This window comes from Pseudopipra pipra, chromosome 6, assembly GCF_036250125.1.
Source record: "Pseudopipra pipra isolate bDixPip1 chromosome 6, bDixPip1.hap1, whole genome shotgun sequence".
NCBI classification, from domain to species: Eukaryota; Metazoa; Chordata; class Aves; order Passeriformes; family Pipridae; genus Pseudopipra; species Pseudopipra pipra.
In genome coordinates, this window is record NC_087554.1 from 23,661,523 (window position 1) to 23,686,910 (window position 25,388).

A 25,388-nucleotide genomic window follows, 5' to 3' on the forward strand; every position below is an offset into this window, starting at 1 on the left:
TCTTACAAAGGGATTTGCTTCTGCACCTCTACCATCTTCTGTTCTCTAGCAATGGGCTGTCCTTCACTGGTCTTCCTCAGAGCTAGAGGCAGAGAGGCTTACCATCCTGGTGAGTTGTATATGTGTGGGGGTTTTTTGGATCTGAATTGCCTCTGCAGGTGTCTTGGTACAGGAAGCTTTGGATAACTAGATGCCTAATGTAAATTCTTCATTTCTGGTGGAGTAATATGCAGCGAATATTGCATGACAATTGAGAGTAGTCATGTGGTGTCGATTTATCCTCGCCAGATTCAGTTAAAAGAAAACCAAAACCAGTATTTTGTCATCATCCTCAGAGATGCTGGAAGTGGGTTTTTCAGTGTCACAGGTTTTTAGTAAGGAGCTAGTTTGTGCACAAAATTCCTCCTGACTGTGAAGTCCCTCCAACAAGGACTCTGATGATTAATAAGTCTCTGGATGTTCTTGTGTTTTGGGCATTGGTTTTCTTTATTTTTTTTTTCCATCATGATCTTCCCTTTCTTATGTATTTACTAAATAAACCTGGTCCAAAATGTTAGCTTTGTGCTTCTTGAGAAATAAATTGAAAGGTCACTGTAGACAAGTCAATTCTTAAACTCAAAGTTAATATTTTTAGACCAGTCTATCACTTCAAGCAGAAACAGAGGATGCTTTTGATGAAATAAACAGTGCTGAAACTGAATCTTATCCATGTGCTTGATATTACTTGGTTCTTAAAGGGCCTACTGTGTTTAGTTCATCTCTATTCCTGTGCTTCTGTCTCGCTCATTTAGTTGGTGCATGGCCATGTTAGAGAGGGACTTTGGAGCATCCGTGGTGCCTAGTGAGATCTGGAGTTTAATTAGTCTTCTGGAAGCAGTATAACCAGTATCCTCTTTACTCCTACTCTCTGTGATGTCACTGTCAGGAAAAAATCTTACTGTGGCTGTTGGTCCCAGGGAAGTGGAACTAAACCAAACTGCTAATGTGAAAAGTCATGTAGGATAGCAGAGATAATAATATCACTTATATTCTTTCAGACTTCTCACTTGAATCATAAATAGCTTTAAATGCATCTTATGCCATCCCAGATGTCTGGAAAGCCCACATGACAGATGAGTGAGATGGGGTATGGGACCGTATGGTGACTTGTTAACTGTGGGTCAGTGGCACAGCCTGACAGGGGCTCAGGAGCTTAAGAGGCCCAGCTCAGGTCATGTATATTGTGTGTGATTACAGTACTGAATGTTTCTACAGCTCTGTGCTTCTCATAAGACTCAGCACTGAAATTGTAATGCTAGCAGCTTTCTTTTCATGGCCCAATGCCCAGTTTGAAGAAGGGTGATTTTGGTCATGTTGCTAGACATACGTATTTATGGCCCTGTTTCATCTGTTGAATTTAATCTGTTGGGGTATTTTTAACATTATTATGGAAACAGTTACTATATTTACTCCTTACAGAAAGCTCAGTTTATGACAGTCTATGAGGAGAGAGTTTTAGAGTAATAAAGATTGCACTAAAGAATGGTGTCTACACTTCTTCAGGAAAAATGGCTTAAATGAACTGACTGGCAGCTTGCCTGTTTTGAGACATGGACCTCACAGGGCACTGAACTGGAACACTCTATGCTGGGAAAGGAATGATGGGGTTTGTTCTTGGCTCACTTGATAGCTCATCTCATTTTCTTGGGTAGTGAAAAAACTCAGGTCTTCTTGTACAGAGAGAGCTTATGCCTATACTGGGCTGGTTTCTCAGGCCTGCTGAGAACCTGTTTCTCATGGAAGTCTCTGGGACCTGTGGGTACCTGTCAGATGAGCTCCTCAAAACCTGTTGCCAGTGTAAATGAGTAGCAGTGAGATTTCCACTGACTGGAAATTCAGGGGACTTTGGAATGAGAGTCACTATCACTATTGATGTGCTCATTTATGTAGTCATTTAAAAATCAAATGTGTTTCAATGTCATTCTTGCTGATAAAAATTGATGGAGCTTAATGGTGATAATAATGTGGTGAGTAAACCATGGACACATGTATGAGAAATAATGGAGAATAAAGGAATGAATATCTCAGAATGTTACTAAAAGGGGTGGACTTTAGATCTAATGTATTTTTGAACTGCTGACTGCCTTTTGCTCCTGTTAAGGTCAGAGGGAATTCTCAGAGCTTCTTAGGATGAGGTGCTTATTTTGTGTCAATCAGCAAAACTTTTCCTTCTGATGGGAATTTGGCATGTAACAGGAATCTTCTAGAGTTACACCAGGCTGTTTATCAGAATAAGATACAGGAAAAACTGAGAACTAGTTCTGGAAAAGCTTGAGGCACAACGCTGGCAGGACCAATAGATCTCTGCTTTGGCAGCCTGAGAATTGACAATGTAATACCCTACTGATGTGACGAATGACTCTGGGTTCATAGTATTGAAAAAAAAACGTTCAAAACTGCTAAGGATTTCAGCTTACAGTGATGCTTAGTTAATTAAAAACTTATCTTCTTTTAAGTATTAAGGGAAACATCAGTCAGGAACAGCAGTCTGATGAGTTTAAGAATGAATAGGTCTTCCCAAACACTGTCTGGATTAACTGTTTTGGTTTTTTTTTATTATTTTTTTCCTTTGTTTTGCGTCTTTTCTGTTTTTTTTTTTCTTTCTCCACTGTTATGAAAGGAGCAGAAGGTTTCATGCTCTGCATTTTGTGTGTTCATATTTTGATACTGCAGTGGGGAAGGGTTGGCAGGAGAAGAGTCAGAGTTAGTTTAAAAACATTCATTTTCTTTGTTAATGTTGCTGCAGATAGTTAAGTTTTAGTTTGTAGTGGATTTCTTACAGTATTTCTGTAATGTTATGCTCTCTGGGAAGTGTTTTGAAGCTCTGCATTAGCCTTGGGGTGCAGGGGGCATCAGAACTCTTACTCACAAGTCATAACACTGATTTTACTGCTCAGAACTGAAGTGGGTGAATTGCCAGCATAACATCAGCCTGCTGTAGACACTCTTTGGCTCTCGGAAAGTTGCATTGCTTTTCTGAGCATCTGTTTCACCGGCTGTGAAAATGAAGACAGTACCCTCAGCATGTGGGTATGATGAACATTCTTGTTAGTTAATCTTGGTAAAGTGCGCTGGAACTGTGAAGCATTGTGGGTTTTTGTTTGAAAGTGTGAAGGTTTAAAATGGTGTAAGCCATGATCCTGCATCTTTGTTAGGGAAGAGAAGTACCAACCATGAGTCCTTCTGGGGCAAGAGGGGCAAAGGGTTTGTGGGAAAGAGGAGAAATTTGACTATGGTGGAGAACCCAAGGGAAAATTATGCCTCATTCTAACCTTTTACACAAAGTCTAAATGGACTTACTTGGAGCTTTGTGAAGTGTCTGTCCAGGGCCAGATTTTGCTCTCATAGCAGTTGCATTTCCTTTTGTTGTTTTTCCAGTCCCCCCTCCACATGCTTGCTTTTTATGATCAAAGCTTCATTCTTTAAGGATATGCCAATACCTTCTAATAACGCTCAGAAGATCCCCTATGGGGAACAGTTCTGACTACATGCTGAAGAATTCTTTAATTTTCTTCATACTTCTCGTTGTTAGGACCATCTTGTTGATAAAAGGTGTGGTTCTTTTTCTCTTGCTGTTACTACTACTTCTTTGGCTCCCCTCCTCTCCATACACTGCACACATTCATTATGCTCTCCCGTTGTCTTGTCTTATATAAACTTGGTTCCTTGGTTCTGCTTTCAATTCATTCTTTTATCGTCTACAGTGCTCAATGAATGCTTAAAAATAATAAATATTAATAATAGGGCTCTTTGAACCAGCAGGTTCTTTGCTGTTTAAACTCACCTTTTCCTGCTGCTTATCCCCTATTAGAAGTTGCTATAATCTGTAGATTGTAGCTGTAATAACTTCTGTAGCAGTGGCTGGGTTTGTGACAAGCGTAGGATTATAGCTCCAGGTGGGGAATTGGCAGCAGGAACAGAGAACCTCAAAGGCACAAATATGTTGTTCCAGTTGAAATATTCTTAGCAATAAAGGAAGAGAAGCCAACAAAATTTAATGTGGGAATAGAGCTATTTATCTAGGTTTCTATGGAGTGTCAGTAGCCTATATAGGGTAATCCTGTACTGCACATAAAATGCTGTGTTTAGAAGTAAAAAAAAAAACAACAAAACATTCTTTCTGGAGAACGTAGTTTAAGAAGGCTGTACTTTTGGAGATGCTTTCAAGCCAATTTGTAGGAAGTGTCTTAAATCAGCAAGACAAACTATGAGATACATCTGTGATATTACTGTATGTTTTCTTTGAATTCCTTGTGGAGACAGGTTAACCTCTCCTTAGAGCTACAGAAGAAAAACATGCTGTCTGCCCCAGTGTGTAAAGTTGACCACATAATGTACAGTCCAGTTTCCAAAGCTTTTGCCACACACACACATACACAGACACATACTCTTTTGGACGTCAGCAGCATTATTACTGTCCCATACTAAGGAACGAGTAAGTTAAACATGACTGGAGCATTTGAGGTTTTCCCACCATACCTCTTTTCCTCTGTTTATCAATATAAGATACTGGATTAGGAGAAGAGAGAATCCTGAGGTATCAGGGCAAACTTCACGAAATCTTATTTGTTTCTCCTATGCAGTGTTGCCTTGGCCCTAGGTAGGGGAGATGAGCTATTCCTAAGCAGAACCTCGGTTGCGTGGGCTGCTTCCAGGCTTGTGTCTTTATCAGAAACCATGCTAGTTACTAGTTGAGGCTAGGAGTTTTTCAAGGAAGCAATTTGCCTACAGAAAATGCTGATTTACTGAAAACATTGTGGGAAAGGATTGGTCTCCACTCAGTTCTCCTTGGGTGAATTTCTTGCACTTAGGATAGAATTTCTTAGTCAAAACAGAGATGCTGATTAGGAGCCAAGCAGTTTGGGGTTTTCACCTATGCTGTCACAAATCCAAAACAAGGTCCTGAAAGCAGGTTTCCTACCTGACTTCCATGCCAGAAATGCATGTCCTAACCACAGAACTGTTGTTCTAGAGCACATGGGTTTTTGTATGAAGGATTCCAAGGTGGATTCCAAACTTTCATCCCTATGTGAAATGAAAACAATATTTTAAATCTCAAAAAATGCAGTTCCCATGAAAAACTAAGTTCCCATCCCAGTGTCCTTGTGTCTTCTTCAGTGACCTTGCTGTCTTTCCTCACTGGTTCTGCAAGTTTGTGTCTCCCCTGGATATGCTCTTCATGGACTAGAACAAAGAATCTCTGAAGACCTTGGAGAAACAATCAGCATGTCAGTAACAGGAGGAAAATGACTGACCCTGAAGCACTGCTGGTTTATTTTGGCAGGGTCAAGGGTGTACAAAGCTATATAGCTCCTAAACCCCTGCTTCCTCTGAGTAATATTATTAGAAAAGCACCTTAAGCAGCCGAGGAAAATACAGCTGAACACTGCTAATATATTTGTGCCTGGGCCATTGTTGTTGGGCAGAGTAGGAAAAATAATGCTTAGGGCAAGAGAGGAGCTGCTTGGAACAGGATGAAATGGTCTCTTGCTGGTTTGACTGCAGCAAGCTCAGCAAGGGCAGGGCTAACACATGGTTTCAGTAATAGGTCTCTTGAATTTCTTCTTTCTCCCACTTTACAGAGAGGAAAGCGGTCCTCTCTATCCTTTCTTAATTCTCCTTGGAGAGTGAGGAGATAAGAAGAAAGTCATGAGAGGATCTTGGCTAAGCTGGGAGTGTGCTTAGTGAGGGTGTTTGTTCCCTGTGGTTGTCCTCTGCAGCACTGAAGACCCTGAATCTGGTTATTCCAGTGCATCTCACCCACTTGAATCTTGATGTGCTCTGAGCTGCTTGACTGCCAAGGGGAGCTTTCAGAGGCTCCCTCTGTCATAAAAGGTGGGATTCCAAGATTGAGGTGAACACTGCAGTTCTGATTATATGAGAATGCCACTCTGCCTTTACTTTATATTTTGTTCTGGCTTCTTTTAAAGAAGGGGGGGTGGAAAAGACTGAGGGTTCAAGCTTCATCACTGCACAAGCAAAGACAAAGCACTCCTCTTAAAGGTAAAACATTCCAGTCCTTTGCTGTGTATTTGAGTTTTAAATAATAGGAGTTTCCTGTTTCAGAGAAGCCAAGTGCATCCTCAGATGGTCTCCACTAACCTGTTTTAAGACTTGTGTTCAACTTGCGGTAGATGAGGAGTCTGAGCTTGCCTTTTTGGTTTTACCCCTCCTTCAAGTTAAAGTAGGAGGCATAAGGTGTGTTTACAGCACAGAGAAGCAGCAGTGAAAGGCCTGACATGGTGGAAATCAGAACCAGAATCACCATGTAACTTTTTTGGATGCAACATAGAAGAATCCACAACACACAGTCAGCTCTGGAAATCATATAATGTCAAAGCACTCCTGAATGTGAGATGAGGTCCAATATGTCTGTCTGCAGTCAGAGATGCAGAGCCTAGATACAATGTTTGAAAGGACAAATAAAAACACCCTAAACCTTGCTTTTATGTTGTTGGGGTTTTTTTTGTAATAAAAAGGCAATACTTTCAAATATTAGATTACAATAATATCATAGTATGTTTTCACATAAAAATGATTTAAGAAAAGAAAATATTTCTCTTAAATTAATCAAGTCCAAGACCTCTATCTATGACTGAAATATCAGCAGAATTCTTGCTTCTTCTGCTTATAGTCATTAAAGGAACCTTTAAAAGAACCTCTAAGAGGCGGATTGCTAAGGTTCCATAGATCCCCAGGAAGATAAAGGTAAGCTGCTAACTTTCTTCAGAAGCTTCGACTGTACTCTTAACTGCCATTTGGGAATTATACGAGACCTTTTTAAGGACTAGATCTTTTGCCCAAAAAAATCAGTTTGCGTCTTCTAATCACTGAATGACCAGACTGCTTTGCATTCATTCATATCCATATTCTACCCATTTGTTATGCATAATTAAATTATTGGGAAAAGCAAGCTTTTAAGACTTTACTCTTCTGAATCAGGGATAGTGAATTAAAACAAAAAGTCAGGTTACTTTGATAATAGTTCCAGTAAGCTGAGAACTTAGATGTATGGTTGAGCTGCACTGCAAATTCATCATGTTGAAGTAAAGTCAGACTGCACTAGGATACTGTTGTGAAGGATTTGCCATAAGGGCAGGGCTGCATACCCCAGCTGTTCCCTGAGACTGGCTTGCAAAATCCTTCTCGTGGATGGAGCTGTATTCTTGTTGACTTCAATGTCACCATCTAGGACTTGTCTGTCATTCAAAGCTGAAGGAGTGCAAGAAAAGCTGTGCAGTGGATCTGTTTCTCTTAGCATCCTACAAGATTACACCAGTAGACTGTCCTTTATCGTGAAGCTACAATCTTCAGCTGTAATCCTTGATTCTTTATGAAGTACAACAGTATAGAGTAGGACCAAACATTTTTTTTTTTTTTTAACTGGAATGTGATTAAATGTAAGACTGCCTGAGTGTCTATCTTGCAGCTTTGTAAGTAACGCTGCATGGACAAGATTTGTCGCTTCCTTTCCCTTTCCTGTTCCACTGTCCCTGAGCATTTTTCCTTGGGATGAATTCTGCCTAGTAAAGCAAGGATTTGTCCAGATACGCTATTGTTTAGCAAGGAGGTGGTGAAACAGATACAGTTGTTGGAACTGATGATAAGGTAATTTTCTCACCTTTCCGATTACTGCAAATGTGTTTGAAAGAGGATTTGCATTGCTAGTAGTATTTGTTATTGTGTGTATGGCCTTAGATATAAATTGGAGATTGACTGGTGGATAATGAAACAGTGCAGTGTGCATGAGTGAACAGATTGGGCACGTATCTGAATTAGCTGTGTACTAGCCCACCAGAATGAGTCAGTTGCTCAGAATTTTTCTGGCGGATGTAGCCTCTCTGTTTCCTGTCACAGTGATTATCTACCACTTCTTTGTTGAGTTTCTGTGTGATCCACATTATCTGAACATCTCTCAGTTGCAAATGGATTGTATCTTTGTAGCGCCTTTCTGAGGCAGAGAATTCCCATTTTACTGATGTATGTGAAGTCTTAGTAACTTGCTAAAGGAAGTTGTAACAGACTAGAAAATAAAAGAATAGCACCTATCCAAATTTTGCTCCTAGAAAATACATCTCAGGTTTAAAAAATGGGAAGAGAGTATTTCTTGTATTCTAGGAAGACTGTTCTCAGCTAAATGAATGGCTTGCTTTGCTGTGCTCTTGGAGCCAAATGTCCCAAGTAACTCAGTGGTATGTTGTTAAGGCCTTTTCTTCTTTTGCCTGTGTTAATTGTGCATTTACTAAATTTGGATAGAACACCTTTTTCTCTGTAAATGAAGCTCTACTTGTGGGTTGTTTGAGGGTTTCTTGGGAGATGAAGGGGGAAGGGTTGTTTGGTTCATTTTTTCTTGTAGAAAACAAAGATCTTCTGAAGTTTTGAAGAACTGGGGGTGGGGGGAGATTCTTAGCCAAATAATATTTCATGGTTTGGTATATCCGTTAGAGTGTGGGAGACTACAGGTAGTGGCTCTGGGATCTAAACCCCCTTTTTCCACATTGTACTGCAGTGCATTTTCTACTACTCTTGCTTTCTTTTAAATGTCAACTTGTGACCTGTTAAACTTCCTTAGAAGTGCACAGGTTTATGAAAAGCATTTTCCTTTGAACAGACTGGCTTTTTCAGACTGTTTACCCTGCAAAGTAGTATTTGCAGAGAGGATATAATCAGGCCTAATAGTCCTTATCAAGTTAGTGACTCCTTGAGTCCTATCATTTAGTGGTATCTGAGGAGTGATGTGGTGCTGAAGCGTTTGCCTGTTTTTGCCAGCAATCCTAATCAAAGCCACGGAGAGTGCGGCTTTCTCTGCCCTGAGGCACTCCTAGGTGCTTCCTTGAGAAGGTGATTCGGGGCTATTAAAACAGCACATGCTGTAAAAAAAAAAAACAACCCAAAACAACAAAAACACTTCCCAGGCACAGGTGTGGAGCTGTTAAGTATTAGTGCCAATTGTGCAGTTCAAAAATCTTTCAAAAAGCTTTGTTCTCAAGATTGTAATAGTATTAAAAAAATTCAGCCTTGATCTTGACGAGAGCTCAGGTCCCTGAGATTGTGTGGAATCAGGGTTAAGGTTTTTAATTTGTTCATTCTTTAGAGATGTTGAATACCTTTCATGGGAGCTGAAATTAATGGGGTCTGTGTGTGCTCAGCATTTTGGAAGGAAAACAGTGTGTGCATGTCTTGTGATCTGTGATGTACAGAAGCCGGGATCTCTAGAGGGTTGCAGTATCTAAGATGATACCCCTATAGTTGTTTCTTAATTAAACCCCAGACACTTTACATGGCTTGTCCTGAACTTCAGGACTCTGTTTTTCTCAAGCATATTTGAGACTTCTAGCTTGGCAACTCCTTGGAGCTTTCTATTAAGGTATTAAGGGGAGGAAAACCAGTTGGTTGCCTCAAGCTGAGGAGGAAATGCTAGACTTGAAGGATTATCTCAGTGCAATGAATTTTAAAGACTTTTTGCTATACAAGTGTGGAAAGCTGTCAAAATGCTAATGGTTCTGCCTTCTTGTTTAACCCTTTCAGCATACCGAGCTGATGGTGGGGAAGTGAAAATGATGCTACTCAACTGAAAAAGGACAGTTCAGTCAGAAATTAAGTTTTAAGTAGCTTTTCATCTATTAGCCACAACTTCTCCCAGTGATAAGGAAGAGTGATGCACCCATCATTTGGACAGACCAACTCTACACTCATAGTTGAGCCCATCTGCAGATGTGGTGCAGGTCAGGTACTCCCTGCAACCAGCACCCTGCAGTAAAGGCTAGCACAGGGTTGAGCCCTCTGGTCTCCACCTCCCGTATCTCCCCCTCAAAAAAAAAAGTGAAGCCGGAACCAGGTTGCTGTGGCTTGATGACTCCTACAGCCCCTTCTTGGGGTGATTCAGGTAGCAGTGTGGAGTCCTGTTGCTTCCCCACCTAGTTTTTGGGACGTGCACCCTGCCTGCAGTGTCATGGACACCTCTGTTGTGGCAGAGTCTGTATGGCTGCCAGGACGTGGGGAGGTCTCACACCGTCAGAGCAACTTGTCCAGTCAAGCACATACCTGAGTGGCTCTGGGACGGGATGGACCATCCTACCTGCATAGATTGAACACAAGTGTCCTACAGCAGCACAGGCATGCCCCCAGCTTACTCCAGTTTTTCACCAAGGAGACTCTGATTCTCCTGGGTATCTTACCTCACCATCCTAAGTAAGGCAAGACATGGACTCTGGGTGGAAACACAGGTCAGAGCACTGGGAATGTTTTCTACCTAGCTGCTGTGACCTGGGCAGCAAGGCTAGTCCAAGGTGCTGAGCAGATACTGTTTACAGTCACTCTGTGCTGTAGTGGCTGCTCTGCTGTTGCTGCCCAAAGCGGCTGGGCTGGTTAAGTCTGTGCAGGAGGCAACCAGGCATCTTCCTCAGGGAAGTTAGTGTTAGTGTTCTGCTTTGCAGCCAGGTAAATACTTGGATAACTGACAATATAAATAACGGAAATTATGAGTGTTATTAAACCCATGAGGCTCAGTCATTCCTTTAGCTGCCTCTGAAATATGTTGGAGCAATGGGTCTGTCTGTGCTTATCTTTTTAATCAGGACTAGCCAGGCAATTTTGCCCTCAGGAGAGTCTGAATCACTGAGCTGCAGGGCTATCTTTGCCATTAAGCTTATGGCTTTCAGGTTTCAGTGAACTTGTAATGTTATTTATTTGTTATTTTTAAGGCATATTTACAGTTAAATGTGAGCTGCCAGCTTACTTCATATCTTCAAAGCATCAGTATTTTCGGTTTTGCAGCTGAAGAGTATGGTTGCCAACATGTACCTCCTGGGGGCAGGAGCAAGGGCAGGCAGTATGAAAAGGATTGCTATAGGGATTTGCTTGGGGTTGGGACTAGGGAGACACAGATGGAATAAGGCAAAGAGACTCGGTAGCAGTGAAAGACTGTGGAATATGGCATGACTATGTTGTGGTGTTGTATTGCTTGGGGTATTCTAAGCTAGATTGGATAGGACACTGGGGAAATCAGCTTTAGGGAAAACTGTTTTAACTTGGATTGTTCAAAATGATATGAAAATATGGCTGGCGCATAGTTCACTAAGAATTGGGTTGATCATGATTTCCTGTGTGGCTTTTAGCAAATTTATTATTTTGAGTCAGTGTGTGTGTATTTATATATTTAGGAAAAGAAATAGATATTCACCCCGCCCCCTTGTATTTTTCTCAGCATGGACAGTAACAAAATGTTTGCCAATCTCATGTATATTTTAAGGCTCTTTTTAGTGGACTCTTCTCTGTCTGATTCTTATGTTTCTCAATGAGTGACTTTAGGTATTGCAAACAAGACTTTTTAAATAAGGACTTATTTCCCTTGAAATGTGTGCGATCACTGGAAAAAAAAATCTCACTACCTTTTTCTAACTTGGTTACTTATTTTTCACAGAAAGTACATTTTGCTTAATCTTGAAAATTTAAGGTTGCATGCATAAATACGTGGCTCTCATTGTGCTCATAGTTGTTTTGCAGACATAAATCTTAAACTGTGCAACTGCTTTGCATTTTCCATTTGGGTTTTTGCATGTGCAAAGGGAAGGGAGCCTGAGCTGCGTTCTTCTACCACAACCTCCCCTTCCATGCTAGAAGATGAAGGTGTTAACAGTGGGAAAAGTAGGATTTACAGTGGGGTGTATGTATACGACATGTCATTGTCACTTCTGTGATTAAGTATGCACTTAATCTCTGCCGATTAAATACTAAACACAAATGCAAAACAAAATCCTTTACTATTTCTGAAGAAACATGCCATGAAGAGTCAGGTCTTTAGATAAGCCTGTGAAGCTGGTTGCTGGGCTGGCCAAGGGGGGGTGGGATATGCAGGCATGGTCTGTAAAGGGTGTTTATTGGAAGGGAATGGGTCACCCTCTTTGATAAAAAACAGTTTAGGTGTTCATTTTAGTTTGAAATAGAATAAGAACCTCCAGCTTCTTTCTTTTATATTTTTAGAGGTCTGCATAATTTTAAAGCTGTAATACTCTTTTCTTTTGACTGGATGAGGAAAGAAGGGGTGGTGAAATGCTGATTTAACAGAACCACAGTCTAAGACTTGAAAGTTGCCATCTTACAGGAGCTGGCTGTGGATCTTTTGCATGTACTATGTTTCTGAGGTGAGAAGGGTTGCAGGGGATGCAGCCCATGACAGTAAACAGGGAAAGTTCCCCATTTGCTCAGACTGGACATACCTGTGCTCTCCTATTGAAGAAATGGAGGTTTAGAATATTGGAGTTGTTGTACTCTGAAAGATTTCAGTCTTCAGTACAGCAGCAATTATTTCCACCAAGAATCTTTGTGTTTCCAGATTCCCAGGATTGAAGACACCTTGCCCCAGGACATGCACCAGCATGATGGGTACGACACCTTCTGGGAAAGAGAAAGTCCTTGGATCAAATGTTGGCTTGAACTTAGGCCAAAAGTCTATATGAACCAGTCTGCAGTATTCCTGAAGCCAGGCACTCAGTCAAGTTACCTGTTGTTGGATGAGCTGTGGTTGTTGTCCATGTGTGTGGTCTTAGCCCACGGCAAATCAAAGGTAATGCAATTTAGCTGAACTCTATCATTGCTAAATTAAATTACCTCACATCAGCTGCAGAAGATGAGCCTTCATATGGAAAGCTACCACAACTCAGCTGATGCTTAGCCTACAGTTACTGCAGAGTACCATAGCTTTATTGGGACCTCCACTTGAGTGTCCCAGTGACCAAGCAATATGTAGTAGCCAATTGCAAGGAGAAGGAAATATAGTTGTGCCCCCAATTACAGAATGTAGTCCCTAAATCTCATCACATTTTTAGTTTGGGAAGTTCAGGTGGCTGAATTTGGAATTGATGGAAGTAGAGGTTTTCAGCAATTACTGTACCTACTTAAAAAAACACAGATTGCCTTTTCCAGCAGTTGTTGACTCCCTTGCCAGCAGGGAGGTTCTCTTGCCTGTAACAAGCAGTGGTGCCAAACACATTTTTGTTCTCTTGGGAATGTGTTTCCTGTAAGGTTCCTTTCATCTGCAATGAGTTCTTGTGCTTTAAACCCAGGAAAAATTAATGTGGTTTTTTTTTCCAAATATCTGTGAGAACTTCTTTTTAAATGAATTGTCCCATTTGATAGCAGAAAAGCAATAGTCTGTCCTCACTTTCAGTTTTTTGCCTCTGGGATCAGTATTCCTTGTCTAGCAATACAAGATGGTACTGAATGATCTGACCTTGCCAGGGATGATTCAGCAAGATTGGCAGCCTGAAGCCATGGCCAATTTGGTGCCATAATGGGATTTGAAAGGGAATTATTGTAAAATGATGTTGGAAAGGACATAGGATAGCACTTTGGGTCCTTGGTCTTTACACTAGGAAAAGCTAACTTTAGTAAAAGCTTTTGTAGCTAGTCTGTGTCAGCTCAATCTGAGGAGACTAAGAATTGCAGGAGATGCCTTTGTTCTGGTGGGCAGTGGGAAGGCCTCTGCTTGGTCTGACCTGATTCCCTGGAGATCATGGTCTGAGGCTGTGAAGGTGGGCCATGCAAGCTTCAGAACCTCTAGGAGGAGAGGGGAACAAGGGCTTGCTCAGAGGAAATGTTAAGTCTCTTACCCCCGAAAACCCGACAAAGTGACCATGATCATAGTGACGGGCAGTGTTTTCTGCAGTCCCAGTGGTTTGGTACTGGTGGAGCGATGCTGCCAACACCACTGCTGCATGATTATGGAGTCAGGATCACAGGTGCTTCTGTGTTCTTGTGATTTGGTTGTGCATCCTGTTTTATTCCAAGCCAGGGCTGAAATCTCCTGTTATTGACTGATAAAGGCTCTCAGGCTGAAAATTGTCCCATTCACATCATCTCCCAGAAACCATTCCAGCATGGCAAACTCTTTTTCCAGCTCCAGTCTTCCTCTTTTACTAGGATTTTCTAGAAACCATGGTTGGAACATGTTTCTTAAACATACATGAGGTTGAGCATCTGTTGTTTGTGACACCTATCATTGCACATGGAAGAACGCATGTGTAAGTTCATGCACAGCCAGCTTTCATTTCACAATGAAGATGTGGCTAAATGGGAATTAGGATTAATACTGGATTTAAGATTCTCGTAGTTGGCTGGTAATAACCTAATCTCCTCAAAGGCTGCAGGCAGGCTGGCAGCATTCAGCTCAAGGGCGTTGTTTGCAAAACCTGAAAGAAATTGAATTTTGATACTTAGAGCGCTTTAATCGGAGCCTTTCAAGATAGTGTATGCTCTTCCCATCCCTATCTCAAATGCAGCCTTTTAATATCTTTAATATGTGACAGCCACCTTGGCTTCTAGGTCTGATGGGTGTTTGACAGTAATATTTTTCTTTTCCTTTTGTAAAAGCTTAAGAATTCTGTTTGATTTTAGAAATGTATAAATTGCATTCTGAAAGTTGATATAGCAAAGTGTTTGTATAGGCAGAGTGAGACAAATCCAAGTAAGGCAGCAAGTACTCCCCAATTTAAAGTGCTGAGAGTGCTCAATGTCCTTCATGTAAGGAGGCTCGAGAGGCCACAGAAGTGTGGTGCTCCTGGAGTTCAGTCTAGCCTGGTTTGTTTGTTGCTGTGATAGAGATGACTGGTGAGAAATGCATTGGTGAGTCTGTGCAGGTCATAATATGAATCACTGCATTTGACATTAAGGCCCATATTGGAAAACAACATGTTTTAACATGAATTGTTGATGCTTCTTCTTTTTATTGTGGCTGCAATGCAATTTTCTGTGTACCTAGTCCCTACTGGAAGATACACATTTAGTTATCTAAATAACTTTTATCTTCAGTTATCTTCAGTTAAATCCATTGAAGTAGACTTTATGCAGGCTTAGTCCTACATTGTCAAACAAATTCCTTGCTTCTTTCAGCTTTCTCTTGGATAGCAGTTTTGGTTGGTTCTGTCCAAACATTAGGAGATGTCATTTGCAAAATGGTTTTTGACCTGCATCACTGCTAGTGACAGCCTGGCAAAATGTGTCTGGTTTTCCTTTGTTTTAAATCAACAGCCCATCCTGTTTATGGAGGGTATCAAAGGCCTCTATAGTGTGATGATGTATGCCACTGCCAGTTGAAGTCTGTATTTGAGCCACTGAGGCTAGAAGGAGCAGAGACATATTGACTAGATTTGAGTGGAAATCTTGTGGAATGCTGCTGATAAAATTCAATATCCATTTTGCTAAAAAGAATGACTTTTCTGCGAAGGTGGTGATGAAGTGTCTTTAACTAGACGTGAATCGACTCTTATCAATTTGTTTTTTCTCAAGCCTATTTATTCAGCCCTCAACTCAACAGATTTCTTTGGATTGTTTGTCTGCTCCTTCTGTGTTGGTCCTCCTTTCTAAGGTTGTCATTCCTCTCACTGTTGCCTTGTGTAGAACCTGTTCTCAAATAATCCCATTAATCTTCTTAGATAATTTTTAAAACACCATCAAGCAGGACATTTTTTCTGAGGTATGAAGTTTCCTTTTGTACCTTAAGTCACCTGGCTCTCAGCACGTGAAATTGAGAAATGAACTGAAGCTTTGCATTCCCAAAGCTCAGGGCTGCCCACATGATGACTTAAGATTTGAAAAGCAGTGAGTTGAATTTAATATTGCAGTATCTCTGTCCCCATTATTCTCAGAGTATAAAGGAGCATCGCAAACTGGTCACCTGGAATTCAGGTCTCTGCTGGGGCTTACAAGTCCCTTAAAACACAAGTTCGTCAAAAGCAGGTTGATTGGAAAGCTTCTGTTCTGTTTTTAAAAGCCATAACCCAGGCAAATTTTTGGACTTTCAGCTCCATTCCCTCTTCTCAGATTAGTGTTAAGGAACAGTGGATAGAGAGGGAAGCCAGGCAAGTCTGGCACCCAGCAGCAAAGGTTAGCAGAGATGCATGAACTGTACCAGCTTTGTTTTGGTTACTTGAAAGCATCCAACTTTCACTGATTCTAAGAGACCTTATCCCTCTGCAGGAGTCAAACAGCTTGGTTTAAAGCATGTAACAATTCATGGAAGTGCTTTGTGAGCAACTTAAACCTGTTGTTTTGTTCAGTGTTGTGACCGGTTGGAAGGTTTGGTCTGTTGCTTTTCTGGGGTGTGGTGGGAGGTGGCAAAGACTGCTTAGAACAGCAGTGTGCAATGAGCCAGTGCCATACTGGGTAAGGCCTGTGGGGGTGAAGCTCAGAGATTTCTAAAGCCTGTAAAAATCCAGGAGAACATGCACTAATCCTATTGCTTGCTATTCTAGCCTTCTAGCAAGCAGATAGGGAGCTATTAAACCCCTCTGAACAGAATTAGGGGTGAGGGAGAATATCTGATAACTTCAGCTTGTATCACTTGTACAAATTACTTGGAGAAGAGCAAACACAGGCAGAGAGTTTTAAAAAAGAAACAAACAACAGCCAAACAACAACAAAAAAATAATCAAACCAATGGCAACAACAAAACCCTCTCACATATCATCAGGATGTGCCTACAAAGAGGACTCAGGTTTTCATGCTGGATGAACTGTGCAAGGGGAAGAAAGTACCACACTAATCTGGGCACTAACCAGTAGGTACATCCTGCCACAGAAGTTAAGCATTCCTTGAAGTCAAAGAATTTGAGGCTAAAGCCTTGATTTTATAAAAAAGCAGTTGTGGTGGTAGAGGTGTATGGGTGTGAGTAAACTGCTGTCTTTGTCATGGTACCTTAGAGAGCTCAGAGTGATAGAAATGTGTCTTATGAATGTACAGTGGTAATTTTTTATTCCTTCAACTGAGTCCACTCTGTGCTCAGCAGTGAGACTGACAGAGGTTCTTCACTGGCACTTGAAGCTGCACCTCAAAGACTCTGCTTCGAGCAGATCTCACTGATGATGCTGTGCTTTTTAAAGGATTTGCAGCCTTGCCTGGAGAAGGCCAGCCAACATCACCACAGCTACTACAGCTCCACCAACACTTTTTCTTTCAAATTCCCCAAGTGTGGCCAGGAATGCACAGCCCCTCTACTCTGCTGTGCCCTGGCCAGCCCAGGGTTTTGTTGCAGATGAATGCAGTGGAATGATCTGTAAACATAACTGTGTGTTCTGATGGTGAACGTATGCAAGCTGCTTGCACTGTGTTACTCATTTATCCCCACCAGCCCCTCCAAGCTCAGCTGCTGCTTTATCACTCCTGATAAGCTGGTGTGTGATCTGAGGCAGAGCCATCATCCAGAACTGAAGGCAGGCAGGAGTCCCACGTGCATAGTTTGGGGGCAGCTCAGTTTCTTTTCTGATAAGCCTGTGCCTCTTGCGGCAGTACAGTGCACACTCCTTTTAAACTGTAATCATAATCCTCTTTTCAGCCAGCTCTGCTATCCCCACAGGAAGCATTAGCAATATCACAAAGTGCGGAGACTTCATTGTTTTTCCCTAATCTGCAAAGGGAACTGAGACAAGAGAGAGGAAACTTTAACCTATTCCGTGCCTCAGTGGTAAATAATTAGTTTTTTACTGAGTGGGAAAATGGGGGAAGCCTCTTAGTTAAGATAAAGTAAGCACAAGGCTCACAGGCTTATCTTGCTCTGTGGAATTCGGGAAAGGATGTGTCCTTGAATTCGCCTGTCTGGTGTGGCCTGATTTTGTGTTTGGGAGAAATGAGTCTATTAGAGCTGCCTTAAGTGATGGCTGGGTATAAGGCACCTCTTGCCAGGAAATTCGGTAGCCATGCCTTTGTTTAAGGACCTGAACAAAAGGCCCTGGATGCCTAATAATGTGCAAATTTGGGTGGGTGGGATATGGAGAAGGTTAATAGGGCAGGCAAACAGAGGAGGAGCTGAGCTTGAGAGAGGAGGAGAGGAACGCGGAGGACATAGCTGAAGAGAGAAGCAAAACAGAAAGAGCAGCCCCTTTTTGCCATGTCAAAATTAACTTAGTCCCCACTGACAATTTTGGGGTAAGTGCAAGCTATGTCTGATGAAATAATGGTATTTTCACCCGCGGCCGTGTGAGAGGTTACAGCGTGGCTCCCTGGGCTGTCTGTGTGTAAGTCTATGTTCTGTGTGCGTATGGTCCAGACCCCGACCCATCACAAGGCGGGACTGGGGTGTGCTGTGGGAGTGCTCATGGGTGGGAATTCACCTTGGGTCAATGCTTTACCTTTGCAGAACTCCTCTTTGCAAGCTGCCTGTCGTAAAATCTTCCTTGTCATGCTTGGTTCTGAGGCTGGGCTGTGTTCTTCCTGAAAAGGAAAAGCTGAAATGGGAGGATTTGCCCTGGCCTGGAATGGAGGGCACAAGTTCAGCATGGAGAATGGTCCACTTGCACGTGTGCTGTGTCTGTGAAAGTCCTTTAATCCAAAATATGACAAAAGCAAAGGAACAAAAGAAAAGCGTCTCAAAAATAGCATGAGATAAGGATCTGGAGAATTTGCTTTTTATTTCGCACAAGAGTTCCCTGGAGACTATTTCTTTTAAGGGAAGAAATGTAGCTTTCAAGGTCGAGCTTTTTTTTTCTCCTCCCTCCCCTTTTCTTCAGACTTCAAAGGCAGTCAGCTGAGAGCTTCTTAGGAATGTTACATCTGTTCAGAGTAAACGTGGATTGGAGGGAAGGCAGTTTTTCTTCTTCCAAAGTGTCTAAAATGTGTATGCAAATTTTCTTGAACATGGTAAACAAAACACAACCTCAATGGGGCTGAATGGTGCACAGTAGTGAAGGTTGGAAGGCCAGCAAGTGGGAGTAGTTTTCTGCAGACAAGTGTTTTTGTCCTGGTGCCTTAATAGAAAACAGTTTAATGTCTGTTCCTTTAAATAAATTTTTTTTTTTTCAGAAATTGAAACTTAACAAATGGACAGAAATGTGAGCTAAAGCCTGCCTGCTACTCCTCAGCCTTTTAGATTGTGCTAGCTGTGTACCTGTTGGTATACCTGGCTTGTCCTTTTGCTTTCAAACTTAATCTATGTGTATCAAAGAGTGAAATCAACGTTTTGCTTTCTGGCTCTAATGCTTAACTACTGGTCCTTCACCAACTGATCCAAAACCTATTGGCAGTGGAGGGGCTTTGAATCAGGCACTTGGCATGCCACAGAAAACTGTCACTGCAAGCTTGGAGGATGCAGCAGGTGGGCTTAGGAGTTGGACCTAGTTTAACACTGCTCTCGCTGTAATGGAGGGGAATTTATTGCTGATTTTGATAAAAACTGATGTGTGGCTTTGCTGAGTACATTTGTAAATCCTCTCCACAGTAGGACTTAGGGACCTGATCAGGTCTCAGACAGCCTTGTGCATAACTGCCTCTTCACATCTCAAAAGTGTAACTGAACTGCAAATGGTTTTCACACCAATTATTTCCCTCTTGTTTTTGAATAGAACCGGGAGGGATGTTGTTTATCCCATTTCCCTGGTGCAGCTGAAACTCGAGCAGCAAGCTTGTGCTGAAGCTGTTGTTTCCTCTGCATGTTTCCCATAAGGAGGCCAAGGAGTGTGAGATTTGTGATTCAGTGTGTAGCTTTGTCACATGCATACCCAGGCTGAAGATGAGAGAAATCTTGGTGCTGTCTCACTTCAGGTTGGGTAAGTATGTTTTGTTTGTTGCTTTTGTGGATTTTTCTTTTAAACTAGGCTTCTTAAATGAATAGCAGCAATATTTAATAAGCTTCTGTGTAAATAAGCAGAGAACCCTGGCTTCATCTTGACTAATCTGTTTAACCTTCATCAGCCCAAATATTTACTCTAGGCATTGAATATCCAGGCAGTGTAATTCTGGTGCTAAAATTCATGCACTGAGAATGCTGTAGATTGACTAATCCTAGAGAATTCCAGAAATCCCTGTCTATATAAATAAACTTCCTATATGAAGGATTATAACTAAATAAATGCTGTGGATTCAGATCAGCAAAGCAGAAGTATAGCAGTTGGCTCATTTTTTCTGCTGAAAAATACTTATGTATTTTTATAAGGTTATTCATCTTAGTCTAAATAGATGTGTAAAGAAAACTGCAAATACTGAAGCACGATGCTGTCACATACTGTAGGAAGAAAATTTACCCCTCTGCCTTTTTGCTAGCATTTTTATCAGTTTTCAAATTGCCATCAGTTTGATTTACCCAGACTGTTGAAACTGTTATTCCTTTTGGGCATAGCATTTCTGGTGAATCTGTGTTTTGTACATCTTTGTTCTCTTCCTGCAATTGGGTAAAGAAGAGAGTTCATGGAACAGTATTGGTGATACAAAATTTGTAGCTCAGTTGCTGAAGATTCCCCCTCTCCCTACACCCACATATTTCTTCAGCTGCAGAGTAGAGTTTACAGCATCTGAATTTATCAGGAACAAAGTTGGCATCTCAAGACAGGGTCTGAGGTGTCCATTACAGGGAATACTTATGAGATCCTTGTGTAAACCTGTTGGTGTAGGCATGGTGTAAGCAACCTTCTGAGCAGTTCGGCTTCTTTCTTGTTACTGTATTAATTATCCTGTCTTTGTGAGATTAATGTGCAGATTTATTTGGGATCCTTATCCTGAAGAAGTTCTGTTAATATCCCTTTGTGTTGCCCTGTTTGTTACTGGACATTGTTCCAGACATCTGAAGGCTGTAAACACCCAGGGGAGAGGACTTAGTTTGGCTGTTGTAAAGGGAATAACTAAAAAGAATGGGATCAAGTTAGAGAAGTAAAATCAAAACTGTTTAAGGAGGCCTTCACAATAGCATCGGTCATTAAGTTCATGGAAAGTTAATGTGTGCTCTGCCATCTGAGAATTTCGAAAGTAGACTTGCAAAAATGAAATAATAGGAGGGCTAGCAGGATGGAGATGTTCCCTATTGACAGGGAAGGGCCCCATCTTTCTCACTCGCTGCTTTTTGCTTGTAAGGTTCTCTGTAACAGTAGAAAACTAGAAGGAAGAAAGTGCCCAGCTGCTCCACAGTCAGGAAGAGATCTAACCTGGAACCTGTGCTGCTCATGGCCACATGGTCCTAAAAGATAATTCTCTCTGATAGAAAAGGACCAGTAGGGGAAGAATTCCAGCTCACTTTACTTGCCAGCAGGCTCCACAGGGAAATTCCTTCTCTGTCCCATGCTGAGTTAGTCAGTCCTTTTAATAGTGTATCTGGGGAAGAATCACTGCAGTTAGGCCACTAATCTCATTTCTGTCCTCAGATAAGATTGTTATCAGAGTAATTGTCTGTTTGCTCCCCCTTCTGATTCTCATCAGAGTGGATTGTGCCAGTACCTCCTGAGGCAGAGGAACTCAGATATTGATTGCCCCAAAAGAAGGAGAAAATCCTCAGTGTATATTTAATGTAAACTCCAGTTTTGTTAGATGTTCACAGGAAAATAATCTGGAAGTAACTTGCTCAGGCGGGTCTTGTGCATTTCACAGTAATATTTTGTTCTGGTTTAAAGTCTTAAGTTTAGTCAAGCAAGTTCATGTTGTGCATGCTTCGGTGAGGCTTTCAAAAGATAGTGATATGCACCCGTGAAACTGGTACTTTCCCAAGCCCTGGGACAGAGCAAGTTCATGTCTGTAGAGAATGCATACTCTTAGGTGTTCAGCCAGCAAATAATTCTGAACAATTAGTGCTTTTTCCTTCGTTTCAAAGCAAATTGCAGGGGTGGGTGGATTTTGCTGGTGGGTATAAAGGAGGCTCAAAGATGTTAACTTTTCATATATCCTTCAAGTTGGGACTAGAACTTGTCTGTTGATGTGCTTACCTGAGGAAATGTACTGTTTGGTCTGTTTGTAGCAGTAAGCAAACCACAGGTAATCCAGCACTCCAGAGAGATACAGGAATGATGTGTGCTTCCCCTGTTATGTGGGTGAGAAAGGTGAGAGAAAGAGGTACCATGGGCTGCCATGGGAGTTGCCAAAGCAGAGTTGCATAGATAAGGAGGTCTGTGCCAGCGCCAGCATTGCTAATGACTGCTCCTGATTTCTGTTCTGGGTTACGAGCTCCTGTCACCAGCCCTGTATGAAAACCAAAACGTGATCCTGCCCTTAGTGGTGGTGCTGCTGTAGACATGTTGTCTGGCTTAATCAGACCTGTATTCCTGAATAGCTTAATGAAGCTCTATAGCTTTTGAGTGTGATACCTCAACCAAGCTTAAAGGGCGAGGGTAACCACTGAAGAGAGTGCTCATAGCTGCTGAACTTGCATGCCTCCTATGTGAGAATCACTGAGACTGTCTGATTCAATCAGGCTTAAAAGGTGTTGAATGAAGCAGGTTCTTTCAGGCACATGCAAAAGTTATCTTGGGGACCTTGAATTTGGTATGGCCACAGCTTCTTCTAGCCTAATGTGTGTTCAGCGTGCTTAGTGTGAATATTCTCTAAAACTATTGCATAGTTTGCTGCTTCCTGCTCCATTAGACTTCAGGTCACTAACTGTTGTGGTAGCTTCATGGCTGTAGTGTCCCTTTTAGCAGGAACCATAGCCACTTTCATTTGCTGGATGACTTAACTGATGTTGCTCTCCTTTTTACAGAGAAACAGACTTGCACAAAGAGAGGAAGAGAAGTAGAAAGACATAGAAAAGCTATTTAAAAGTATTTGCCTACACTGCACTAAAGAGATGCCAGAGACACTGTTTAGAAAAGTGCTTCTGGAATTGGAAGTAATATAACTACATCAGGGCATCCAGTAAACAGAGCCTTAGATGTGTAGGATGGTGTGGCCACACTGCTGTTAGAATTTGATTTTGCATCTCCATACAGTGATGCAATATCACCTTACTCAGACCTAGCTGTGGTGTATTTTATTTGGCCTTACTGATATGCCACTGATGCGAATGTCCAGCAGTAGAGCTTGTGGTCTTGAAAGCCCCTTTGTATGGTTTGTGGCCTTGTGCACAGGAATTTATTTTTTTATCCCTTCTCCATTACATGTGGGACTTCTTGTGGTTTTTGTTGTGGTTATGTTTTGCTTTTTCACTTGAAGTGTATTTTTGGCACCCTTTGGTCCTTTAATGGGCTCTCACGTTATCAGACGCCACAGCTACACATACATTAAATGTGCTTTATTATATAGATTACTATATGGTGTTCACTTCCTTTGTGAGCCATTCATATTGCAGAATCTTGTCTCCAGCTGTTCTTCTTCTGTAATGGTACTGAGGAGAGTTTTGTAATTTACTAAGCTACTTCTGCTGGCGCAGCACTTTGGAGCCCTCCTTGATTGCATGCATCGCCCCCCATGTTGTGCTGTTGATGGTGAAGTTGTACATTAAGGAGCTGTTGCCTGATTTATGAAAAGCATGTTTTTGGAGGCTGGGAGCAGATTCTTCTGGAGGGACTAGTGAGCTGTAGTTCCTGCCTGCTCCTTTTCCCCAGTGTTAGCCCTGTGCAGTGGCTGTGGTACATGATACAACCATGTGTTTGTTTCTTTACCTCCCTCGGCTCATGGCTTCATCTGCCCTATTTAATACAACCCTCCCATCTATCACTGATGGTACTGCTTATTCAGTGCATAATAACAATTTTGAAGCCATAATTCTAAATATATGTCTAGTGGTCCCCTCATGCTGTACCTTGGACTAACCCACCAGTTTGCACAGTTACTCTTCCGCAAAACGACCAGGTAGGTCTTTGAATCCTTAAAGGTACCTGTCCCTGTCTAATCTGAGCATTCCCTTGTGAGTGGGGTCTACCTTGAAAATTTATTGAAGTATTCCCTTAAACCAAACACTAGCAAAGTAAGTGGAGCAAGAGCTTATCTCAGATTACTATTATGGCTTGTGCCAGCTACCACAAAAAGCTTTTCTATACTCTATTAACAAGCGAACAGAAGGGATGCCGGGCCCAGACTGTCAGCCTGGTTTTGCCATGCTCATGACTATGTGATGTGACCTAGAGGTTCCTGTACTGGAGTTGATCTAAGGACAAACCTCTCCCTTGATGCCTCCAACTGCCATACTGCCTTTCAGTAGCAGTTGGAGATGCTGGTATAATTGAGTGTTCACCGTAAACTAGTTGTACTCAGCTATAAGAATGGCCATGCATAGTGTGAACAGAGGTAATGAGTCTTGCTAAATAGTAGGTTTAAGAGAGATTTATCACTGAGGTCAACAACTAATCCTCGTGGAAAGCATAGTATCAAATAGCAGAAAATAAAAGAATAAGAAGAAATATTTTACTTGTAAAACTCTTAGACGTTGCAAGGAGATTTGTCTCATTTTTTATAGGTCTTTAATTATCTATGATAAAAATCTTTATTTGGTTGAATTAATCCTGAGAAGATCTGTGAAAACTGTGGGCAACCTTTATGTATATACAAACCATTTCAGTTAAGATGGCTCCAGCTTGCAACTTGGCAGAACTACAGCTGATTTCAGTGAGAGCTGAGGAAGGCATTAACCTGCTTTTGAAAGAAAACTTCAGGAGAAATTATTTTGTGTAAATGGGCACTTGAGTCCTACATGACACTTCCATCAGAGAAGTTGCTTCTTACCCATAAGGCATAAAAAGAGAAAGGAAATAAGTCTTTAACTAATTGCATAAATGGGAAAGCACAGGGAACAGAACACTGTTCAGGTGATCTGGGGAGTCAGGATCCCTTGCATGGAGTTAAGTGTGATCACTGTGAACTTTCTGGTTACAACGTGTCATGGCCTTTCCAGAGCAGAGTTTCTAGCCTTGTTTTCTATTAAGTGCATCACGTTGTATATATTTAAGTCTGGCTTGTGCTTTGGGTGTTTCTCAGATGACAAATCCTAAAGAATCCTCCTTTCTTTTGTTGAATACTAGGAAGGGGGCCAGTTTATCTTGATGCAAGAGATGGGGAGTAGCCCTGCCTTGTGGGTTAGGAAGTGCTGCTTGTGCTATAGCTATGCACCTTCCCAGAGACAGTAGTGCTGGTAAAATGTTGCTGTGGCTCCCAAAAGCATTCATCCTTGCCTTGGACACAACTTCTAGGAGAATTCTTGAGTAGCAAGGAGGAAGAGAGAGAAAAGGGAAAGGACTTATGCTCTCTCATCCTTCTGAATTAGACACATTGGACTAGAAGTTCCTTGAGAACCTTTTGGTAAGGACCCTGATCAGCATATTATTGCCCTGGTTATTTTTGTGGCCTGTCTTCAGTTCACACTGCCTTTAAGATTTGTACGTGAACAAAGACTTTGGTCACCCCATTTAATAATAAAAATTGACAGTTAATTTCCTGATAGCTTTTTGCTTTGTATTTGCTGCTACTTCCCTTCATCAACAGCAGTAAAATGGCATGGGGTGAAAATCAGCACTAATTTGGGAGTTCAATTGCCTTTGTAATAAGCTTCTCTCTTATTCTTTGGTAAGAGCAACAGCTAATATAAATTTTTTGCTGTCACTTCTGCCTGGGCCATGTACCAGAATCAAAGTTAATCCCCTCAAAATTATGTTCCATTATAAATCTCTCTT

At 41.6% G+C, this 25,388-nt stretch overlaps 1 protein-coding gene across 6 annotated transcripts in view; it reads left to right on the top strand.

The window, feature by feature from the left end:
- TSPAN18 (tetraspanin 18) overlaps positions 1–25,388 on the top strand; it is a 121,506-nt gene that overhangs the window by 5,086 nt on the left and 91,032 nt on the right. The window contains exon 1 of one of the 6 annotated variants that reach the window (XM_064657815.1): positions 19,436–19,574. The exons of the other annotated variants lie outside the window; for them this stretch is intronic. The gene's annotated coding sequence lies outside the window, so the exon portion shown is untranslated. Of the gene's footprint in view, positions 1–19,435; positions 19,575–25,388 lie in introns of those variants that run through there. 6 annotated transcript variants of the gene reach the window in all.